We start from the raw sequence: 8137 nt of genomic DNA on the forward strand, positions 1-8137 counted from the left end.
TAATACCTGAAAACATGTAGAGTGCATCACATGACCACAAGGAAGTGCCTTAACAGGAGAGGCTGAAGTGAAGATGTCCTCATGGCAGATTGGACAGTTATCCTCCAAGAACTTCTCTCGACATGTGTGAACAGAGAGAGCCTTTGACATGCAAGCATTGCAGGTCATGCAATGAAAGTATCCGATGCCCAATCCCTTCCCCAATCGGCACAAATTGCAGAAAGGACAGTGGTATATCTGTCTGTTCGCAAAGTTGAAGCCAGAATTAGTGAATGAAGCACTCTGCAGGAATTTGTTGGAACAGACAAATGCTAGTCTATGAAGTTCGAAATAACTAAGTTCAGAATTAGTGAACAGGCATAAACCTTTTTTATGTTATCAGTATAATTTTAACCTGTTGTAGTAGGTAACCTGCCTTATTATCTAAATTACTAATCTCTCTTATTATGGATAGTTACCTGTAAATCTGTAATTATTTTTGAGGTTATTTGATAGTGTAATATTTTTATATGTAGTCAGTGTATAGAAGTTAAACTCTGAACTTCAGGCAGGCACTGATTACCCGTTTATGAATTTTTCCACCTTAGCTGCTATTAGCAGAAGGAACTAGGTGAGGGGACATAATCCCCACAAGATAATCAGAAGAATGTAAACTCGATTCTCACCTGTCGTCGTCAAACACTTTGCAGATTCTGCAATAGTATTTAGCCATGGAGAAACTGTGGCAAGAGAGAGTTGAGCAACTGGGACAGATAGGTTGTATCTTCAAGCATTTCATGCACATCATCTGGGTGATAGATTTTCTGCAAGCATGTCATAACAAGAGTTGTGATACACCAATCAGCAGGGAAAAAAAAAAAAAGATAGTCTTGAATTTGCCAATAGGCATGGAGACCAAGTGCATCCCACTCACACCTGTCCAGACAATGATCAGTAATTTCGTCGTGACACCGTATACATGGAAAAAGCTCATTACAACATGGAGCAAGTAGCTTGCAGTTCCTCTTGTAATGCTTGCAACCAAAAACTGATTCGGTTTTATCACGAAATGACGGACATTGACCATTGATTTTCTCCTTATCGTTTGCAATAGCAGCCTCTGAATGAGATTTCTTCTGTGTCAAAATCCATTGGCTGAAGAACCAATATAAAGTCAAGTCAAATAAAAGAGGCAGAAGAAATAAACTGAATTCTAGAGAAAAGAAGAGAAGTATAGGTGCTTTTGCATTTATCTACAGTATAGTAGTAGAATCGTTTGTATATTTAAATGTCAACAAATTGCCATTCCAAGGATTCTAGAACAAATGTAGTTCACTTAATAATATTCCCAATAATCCAGAGGAAAATTGACTTTGTTTTTTCTAAGATTCACTAGATAAAAGTTCAAATATTTGTCCTCCTGGATATCTAAATTGTATAATCACTGTATTTTCTAACATATTATTTTTGCAGTCGAAATTTTTCTAGCTACTAAAAGTTCTGGAGGAACTCATAGACAAAGATAAACCAAAAAACTAGATAATGCAAGAAGTTGAAAATGTATTTGCCTCATCAGCAAGCTCTGCATGAGGTATGATTTCTTTTCAGAATCCAACGAGGAGTCACATGATACTCTTCTTATTACATCAACCAGCTTGTCTTGAGTCAGCATTAGATGGTTCTCCTTTTGCCTAGGCTTCTCGCATAATTTTATATCCTGACAAGTTGTCTCTCTCTGATCACCAATGCCAATTGTGTCGTTGCATCTCTTCTTGTCAACCTCAGTAGAATGCTGTGTTATACCTCCGGATAGATCAACAATTTTGTTCCCCTTGGCATTATTGGTTTTATCAACATCATGATCAGCAGACTCTGTCAGTGAATAGTTCTCGCTTTTTTTGTGGCAGATGCTTGAACTCCTGAAATCATCTCTTGACAAATATGTAGAAACAACTTCTAAAGGATCAACAGCCAATGAAAGAGAATCCTTTGATTCCTTCTCTGCATTTACACTCTCATCTCTCTTTATACCTTCCCACCACTCCCTCAGCCACTCAAAAAACTTCGTATTCTTTGTGACTTTTTGCCAGATCGACATAATGCCTTGCTGTTCTTCTGGTGTCAAAGATGCCATCAACCAGGGGATCATTTCTTGTAGACTCTCCGCTTTGGTTCTTCCAAGCATGTCTCCGATAATATTTTCTTGTTCCTCAACAGAAAAATGTTCTTTGAATAGTGGCAAAAGTTCAACTTCTTCACGATAGATGTGATCGGTGAGTGTTTTATGCATAGATATGCATGCATCATGTAGATTTAAACACAACATCTTGTATTTCAGCTTATCACCTTGCAAACTGGTGATCTCGCTTAAAATGATAGATATTTTGTCGAACTGCTCAACCTCCAATTTATGGTCAATTCCATATGAATGGCTGATATTTTGGAGTTGTCCCTTAGATTCCAAGGCAGGAAAGGCAATTTCATCCTCGGATTTACTATGCAGCTGATATAGAAATCGTACGTGATTGAAGCATCTTTCGAATTCAGCAAGAATTCCCACATTTTCAGTCAACTTAACTGACACAGAAAGAACATACTGCAAATCTTTTTTCAGGGCCTTGTGGAAGAAATGGAAGAAGTCAATAGGTTTTACATCAAGACTGGAAAATCCCATACCATCAGCAGCAGTTTCAGGAAGGCAGCATAAGTTTTTCAGTGAATCTGAGAAAAATATATGAAGATTGATCCCATTAGAATAAGGTGTATCATGATTCCTCAAATTACCTAACGTCATGGCTGAATTTGGTCCCAGTAATGCAGTCCTAGATCTATCAGAGGATTGCATTTCCGAGTGCGAGGAACAACTTCCTGAGTTCTTACTCCACTTTTCAAACAAATAGCTTCTGCTACTGAACATTTCTTCCAGATCTTTTCTGAACTTCTCAACAGAAGTTTTGCCAGAATAACCCATCCGAACCCACTCATATAAGAGAGTAGAAAATGACTTGTTAACATCAGCAGATTCCAACTTTATATTGTTCAATATCATTTTGGACTCATCCTCCGATAAATGAGCAGAGAACCAAATAATCATGCACTTTAGCAACCCAAGTGGCAACACATGCAGGGTCATGTACAACAACCAGAGCTGCAATTCATAACTGAAGGTCTCTCTAATGAACACAAAAACCTGAAAGAAACCAGAAGAACAAAAGTCAACATAAAGTCTAGTTTCCAACTACTTAGGAAACACCCTAATTGTGAAGAAGTAGCTGAAAGTAGAAATAGAAAATTATTAAGAGTCTATTAACAAATGAAGTTAATTGGTCCTTAATATATATTTACTTCATAAAAGGTGATGGATGGATTGACACGGCAAATTCAAGGTGATGTGCCATGGTGTATGCTTTTCACGGACGACATAGTCCTGATCGACGAGACTCGTAGCGGAGTTAACGCTAAACTGGAGGGTTGGAGACATACTCTGGAGGCTAAAGGGTTTAAGCTGAGTAGGACCAAGACAGAGTACTTGGAGTGTAAGTTCAGTGAAGCACCTCAGGAGGCTCGCGTGGAAGTGAGGCTTGGTACACAGGCCATCCAGAAGAAAAGTAGTTTTAAGTACCTTGGGTCTATTGTGCAAGGTAGCGGGGAGATTGACGATGATGTCACACATCGTATTGGGGCAGAGTGGATGAAATGGAGCTTGCTTCCGGAGTGCTATGTGACAAGAAGGTGCCACCAAAACTTAAGGGCAAGTTCTACAAAGCGGTGGTTAGACCGACTATGTTGTATGGGGCGGAGTGCTGGCCAGTTAAGATCTCTCACGTTCAAAAGATGAAAGTTGCCGAGATGAGAATGTTGAGATGGATGTGTGGCCACACCAGGAGCGACAGGATTAGGAATGAGGATATTCGGGATAAGGTGGGGGTGGCCTCGGTGGAAGACAAGATGCGAGAAGCGAGATTGAGATGGTTTGGGCATGTGAAGAGGAGAGACACAGATGTCCCAGTGCGGAGGTGTGAGAGGTTGGCCATGGATGGTTTCAGACGAGGTAGGGGTAGGCCGAAGAAGTATTGGGGAGAGGTAATTAGACACGACATGGCGCAATTACAGCTTACCGAGGACATGACCTTAGATAGGAGGGTTTGGAGGACCCAAATTAGGGTAGAAGGCTAGTAGATAGTCTCGTTATCCGTTCTTATTAGTAGTCGCAGTATCGCAATATAATTTCTTGTGCTCCGATTTATGCTATTATCTGCTATTTCCTGTGCTTTGATTATCCTGTGGTATCTGTGTCGATTGCATTATTTTATTTTATATTATTGCTCTTCCATGTCGCTTTGAATTTCTTAGCCTTATCTGACTTTTTTTATGCTTTTATGCTTTTATGCTTTTCTTGAGCCGAGGGTCTTTCGGAAACAGCCGTCCTACCTTGGTAGGAGTAAGGTCTGCGTACACTCTACCCTCCCCAGACCCCACGATGTGGGATTTCACTGGGTTGTTGTTGTACTACATAAAAGGTAGGCACCGTCACGTAGTGGTAAAACTACAGCTGGAAAGGCAGCATACCTCGTTTTCTAGAAACAGCAGCTTTTTGTTGATCTTCCCAACAAATGATTCCAATTCCTGGCAAAGCATATCTATGAAGACCCTTAATTGTATCTCCTCATGCAGCTTATAGTATAGCAATCTCTGCAGTTCTTCAATTTGACTTCTTTCAATAAATTGTTCATGAAAAGATGGAGGGGCTTCCTTGTTCAGTTGATCTACCAAGGGATAGTAAATTTGATCCAGAGCATTGCTGGAAATTAAAGCAACACTCAGAAAGAAAGAAAAATGGATCACATTGACTTTTTATCAAGTACAAGAATTTGGCTGAGAAGTGACTGAATGAGCATGGCCTACTTACATGTAGAAAGTGAACACGTCTGCAAAAAACTTCAACTGTGTAACCAGGGATAACAAGGTCGAAACACATAGCGAGCTTCTTAATTGATATAGTTCCTCCATAATTCCTCTTAGATCTCGTGTAATAGCAGCATGCCAGATATGAAAACCATCAATTGGATTCTGTTCTTCTGAAGCCTTCGGCTGCTGCTTTTCCAGTTCAAATATGTACTTCATATTGGTTTTTCCATAATGAAATTTAGCGCCTTTTCCATATTTTGTGCGGGACAGGAAAGACGCTTCCTTGTTATCATCAAGCCATGAGATGAACACCTTCAGAAAATGACACAAACTAGTTAGATAGAGGACGTAGGACTTTAAAGTTAACAATATTGATGGAGAATTACTTTAAATCTACCTCTTGAATAAGTTTCTCTTCAGGTGAGACAAAATTTATGAAATTCAGAAAGTCTGTCTTTTCATCTGAAGAAAGACCAGCTGTTAGCCATGGCAGAAAATCCTCCAGTATCATTAGAGGAACACTGCATAGGTATTGCCAAACAAGCCTAGCTTGCTCTTTGGAAGAGAACTTCTGCATCATCAATGGAAAAATCTGCACGGAGATTTTATTTGCTAGAGATTTCAGGAAAAAGAGATCACGCGAAATCGGGAATCTTCTTTTAAGAATTAATAATATCATCTTTGAGCACTCAACTGTTTTCAGTATATTAAGTCTATCAGCAAAACTGTCACGACCCAACCCCGTAGGCCGTGACTAGTGCCCGATCTGAGCACCCGAACCCATCTATTAAGTATTATCTCAAATTCCATCAACTCATTCTAGTATATGGCGGAAGCCGACAAGGCTTTATTTCAAATTTAAGTAATTTCCAGAAAAATTTCGGCAGAGTTTCCTTTGTTTTACGGACTATCCAATATACCCTGCACGCAGAAAATACCAACAAAAGCCACACAGGGCTAACCAAGCAAGATATAAACATATGCGGACCGGCCGCCTCGGCGTATAGGATCGCCCAAACAACATATGCGGACCGGCCGCCTCGGCGTATGGGATCACCCAAACGACATGTACATACATCCATACAGAAAGACCCTAACCCACAAACATGTCCACAGACCTCTAAACAGACCGACAGAATCATATGACGGGACAGGGCCCCGCCGTACCCATGAACGAATATATACAAATGCACTAATAAATATATATACCAAAAGTATAAGCTCCGGAAAGAGAGGAGCACTCCGAATAGCAGAAAGGGTGTCCTAAACAGGTGGATCACCAGGCTGTGCGTCTGTACCTGCGGGCATGAAACGCAGCCCCCGGAGAAGGGGGTCAGTACGAAATATGTACTGAGTATGCAAAGCAGAAGGTACAGAAATAAATCTGAATAATAATCGAATCAGATATATAGAAAATAATACATATCAAAATGTTTATTCCCAAAGTATAAATTATGCATAGGGCACTGGAAAATGTGGTCGCCCGCCTGTCGATGGCGCCACAACACAGCATAACACCAGAAAGTTTCAAATCTCCGAATCCCCGTCACACATCACAACACAGCATAACGCCAAACACAGCATAACGCCAAACATAAGTGGAACCCGGCCCTCGAGCAAGGAGCACGGTGAACCATAAACACAGCATAACACCGGAATATATCAAAAAGCGCACGACAACAGAACCGGCCCGGGAACCGGCGAACGATATCATAGTAGGCACGAGCGGAGTAGTGAGGAATCATATGCATAAAATCATTATTATAAATCCGAAGGATAAGTAAAATAGTCATATTTGAAATCGGAGTAATAATTATCACTTTTTGATTCAAAGTTGTCGAATTTACATAAAGGGCGTCGCGGGACCCACGGACGAGTATAGACCCGAACTGAGTCCGCCTATGAAAAACATACCCATTATACATCAAGCAAACTCCTATAAAAATTATTGGAGCGATCCGAGCCTCTATGCGAAAAATATGGCATTCAGAGATTACAAAATTCCTTAAAGCGAACATTTTCCATGCGAATTTCGGAAAGCGATTACTTCAAATACATCATGGTTCATATTTCATAAAAACATACATAAGAGTGCCAAAGAATATATATATATGGATCATAACATGCTCGGATCTCGAATTTGGAATTCCCTTAAAGCTCCAATCTAGCCTATGTGAAACTAAGGCACGCCAAAAGAAGGAAGGTTGCTTTACATACCTCAAACGCTCTCCAATATGATCCAACTCCAGCTAAGTCCAAACTATGATTCGGGCTGCCCAAGGTCTACAAACAAGCCATAAAATGCCAAACATTAGCTAAAGACTTTTTGGGCATTAAATTCCAATTTCGCCCTTAACTCTACGGAAATTTGGGCGGCATTTCCCCTGTAAATAGGCTACCCCGAGAATTTAACTCGGCCATATCAATCAACAACAACAGCAACAACCAACCTAACAACATCAACAACTAATTCGGAAAGCAATACAACAACAATAGCTTTCTTTTTCCACTATTCAACAACTTACATAAATTCAATTCGACAACTTACCTTCAAGCCAAAATCGACGCTTATACATTCACATACTAACCCATGCCCCTACCAACAATATTTAAGGACATTCTAAGCAATTCATACAACATTTCCAATAATCCAAATTTTTCTCCAGCTACCCGAAACAGCCCCCTAACCGAAACAGCCCCTCTAACTTTTTCTTCATTTACAAATTATGGTTTGTATTCACAATTCACCTTCTAACAATACTATCTCGCCCATATACCAATTACATTAAATATACAAAAGCCCCCAAATCAGTCCGCAACATCTACAACCTCAATTTGAACCAATGAACATTCATTTCCAGCATAAAATTCAAAGCGACGACGATTAAAACATTAAGCGATATTCATTCGCTCATTGTCATATAATGTGAACCATTTCAATCAACACTACACATACACATATATGGATGATTCCCAATTGTTCTTCACCTTACAATGATCATAATCAACTAACTAAACATTAATTCATAATTTCAATCACAACACAACAACACCCATCACACGCCCAACCCTCATACATATGGCATCCACTTCACCATTCTTTATTTCATGATTTTTAACCATAATAAGATACTACAACATGAATATAACCATCATAACACAAGAACAAGATCAAATCTTACCTTTTTATCTTCAACTTCCACAAGCCTAGGGTTTCCACAAGATGAGAAATAGTGGATTGATCGCTCCC

The sequence above is a fragment of the Lycium barbarum genome, chromosome 1, assembly GCF_019175385.1.
Source record: "Lycium barbarum isolate Lr01 chromosome 1, ASM1917538v2, whole genome shotgun sequence".
Lineage (NCBI taxonomy): Eukaryota > Viridiplantae > Streptophyta > Magnoliopsida > Solanales > Solanaceae > Lycium > Lycium barbarum.